The sequence below is a fragment of the Gavialis gangeticus genome, unplaced genomic scaffold, assembly GCF_001723915.1.
Source record: "Gavialis gangeticus isolate Ggan-Ray unplaced genomic scaffold, GavGan_comp1, whole genome shotgun sequence".
Lineage (NCBI taxonomy): Eukaryota > Metazoa > Chordata > Crocodylia > Gavialidae > Gavialis > Gavialis gangeticus.
The window spans coordinates 186362061-186364332 of NW_017729032.1; the positions used below are offsets into that span (position 1 = coordinate 186362061).

The 2272-nt window shown below is 47.8% G+C and overlaps 1 long non-coding RNA gene across 1 annotated transcript in view; it reads right to left on the bottom strand.

Moving 5' to 3' along the window:
- Nucleotides 1-1476, bottom strand: part of LOC109302408 — a 24357-nt gene extending 22881 nt beyond the window's left edge. The window contains exons 1-2 of the long non-coding RNA XR_002098748.1: nucleotides 1460-1476; nucleotides 639-640 (exon numbers count right to left, since the gene is read on the bottom strand). This is a non-coding gene — a long non-coding RNA (uncharacterized LOC109302408). The remainder of the gene's footprint in view (nucleotides 1-638; nucleotides 641-1459) is intronic.
- Between the last annotated feature and the right edge of the window lie 796 nt (nucleotides 1477-2272).

Below are 2272 nucleotides of genomic sequence, written 5' to 3' on the forward strand. Positions count from 1 at the left end.
CCCATGCTAAAACAGGGCTCCTTAAACAAAAAAACCCTCAGAATATCTTACATACATTTTACAATGGAAGTGGATATCAGGCCTGATTCAAGGTCTCTCGCTTCAGTTCTCTTTCCTGGGATGTGACCATGTAAAATTACTTTCTTTCTTTGCATGTTGATGCATGTAAAATTATATATTTCCTTATTTTTGGTACAGAAGAGTTTTCTGTTTGTTCTGCTTTTGTTTTTTTGGTACTATACAGAGTAATTTCCTTCAAGTCTGTGAAACAGGAATAGAAGGCAACTAACACCTTCCAGGATCAGAACATGAATTTTCCTTAAATAGTAAAATACATACACACCATGCAGGAAACCCCCATCATGCACACTGTTTTCTCCTACACCATGTAAAAAGCAACACTTTATTGAGCTTTATTGAGATATAAGAACTTTATTGAGCTTACTAGGGCACACACTTGTTTTGAAGATAAGGCAGGGGCTTGGGTGGAAGTTGTGGGGAGCAAAGAATCATCGGCTGCTACATCTCTGCAGAGGACTCTTGATGTCTTCTCCAATGCCTGCTGAGTCAGCTTGACTGGTCAGTGAGAAGGAGGAAAAGGCCCACCTCCTTTCCATCCTCTCTGGTACTGCAAGCACTGCTACTTCTGCACAACCCTGATAGTCAAGCCAGCAAAAAAAAACCCCTCAAAATGAAAATCCCCCTGGAATGGGAGCTCATGGAAGAAGCAAGAGTCGCACTTCCATATATATATACACATAAACAATGGCCAGCCACAATCTGAATCTCCATAGTTAACTGGTTTATGGGGAAAAAACAATGTGCCAAAATCAAACATGGCACAAAGTCCTTTTATTTTAGCTCAAATAATACCTAAGCATGATTTTTCAGCTGTAGAATTCATGCACTCTTCTACTGATTAATATTTAAAGAGATTGTTTGGCACTGGACATTCAGTACGTCTTGCAAGGACTTGGCAGCGCAAAGAGGTGAGTAATCAAAGATGTGCCAAAGACTTGTCAAGAAAAAAAACTTACACTCAATACTAATCAAGCCTTGCTCTGTGCCAGTCCTGTTATTTATCCTTTCAAGGGAGAGCAAAGTCTTTCAGAGTGAGCATGCCCATGGTGTAGAGTACAAACACCTTCTGTATTTGTCAGACGGAAGTGCAAGCTCAAGAGGATGAAAATGGTAGAAAGTGCATCCTGCCTTGTGGCCAGCACTCTTTCTACATGCAGCAGGTATTTGTACAAATTGTGGGAAACTTGATAGCAATAGATATCATTTGTATATTGGTGGCACTAGGAGGCAAGTTTCCATATTCAACTGAGCCAAAGTATTTAAATCCTGTGTCAGCCTCTCTCTCTGGTGTTGCACTGGAGGCAGTTGTTCATGGCAGAATGATGTCCTGTTCTGGGCATATTGTCTCTGGAGACTCTAGCAAAGCAACTAAACTCACTTGAACTGCATCCTGTAAATACCCTTCTTTGATTTGGCACAGTTCATGTAGACCAAGGGTGGGCAACATACAGCCCACAGGCAGCCCGCTCCACACTCCCACTGGCATATGCAGCTTCTGGTGCAGTGGCAGCCAGGTGCTGCTCTGGTCCCCCCACCTCTAGTGACAGCTCCTGCTCTTGTCCTTGCCGCACCATGCTGTGCTGTGCCACTCCAGGTAGCTTCAGCCGGCTGGCTCCTGCCCCAGTATGCGGGGCTCCAACTCCAGTGCACGAAGCTCTGACTCCAGCTCCCAGCTGCCTTCTAGTGAAGTCGAAATCACAGCCCCACATGCTGGGGCAGGAGCCACCCACCTGAAGCCACCTGCCCAGAGCAGCACAGCACAGCACAGCAAGGAAAAAGAGCAGGAGCAGGAGATAGAGGTGGGGGGAGCAGAACAGTGTCTGGCTGGGCTGGGCCACAGGCACCAGTGGGGTGGCCTGCCCCGTTGCAAGTGTGCGGGGCACAGCCCCATGCTGAGTGTCACAGGGGCAATGCAGACTACATCACCAGGGCAAGTTTTGCTGCATGCACAACCTGTTTCCCCTCCCTCCCCTGACCCATGACAGGTCCCCAGGACCTAGCTTCCAGGCAGCCTCCCCTCTTCCCCGCCCCACACACACCCACATCCCCCCCAGAAACCTAAGCTGTCATCACCCAACAACCCAACCCCATGATCCCAGCCTTGCCCACCCCTCCCACTCCTGAACACTACTCCCAGCCCACCTGCAGCCCCATAGGGAGTTTTGGTGAGTTGTTGAGGGGGGTGGTCCTG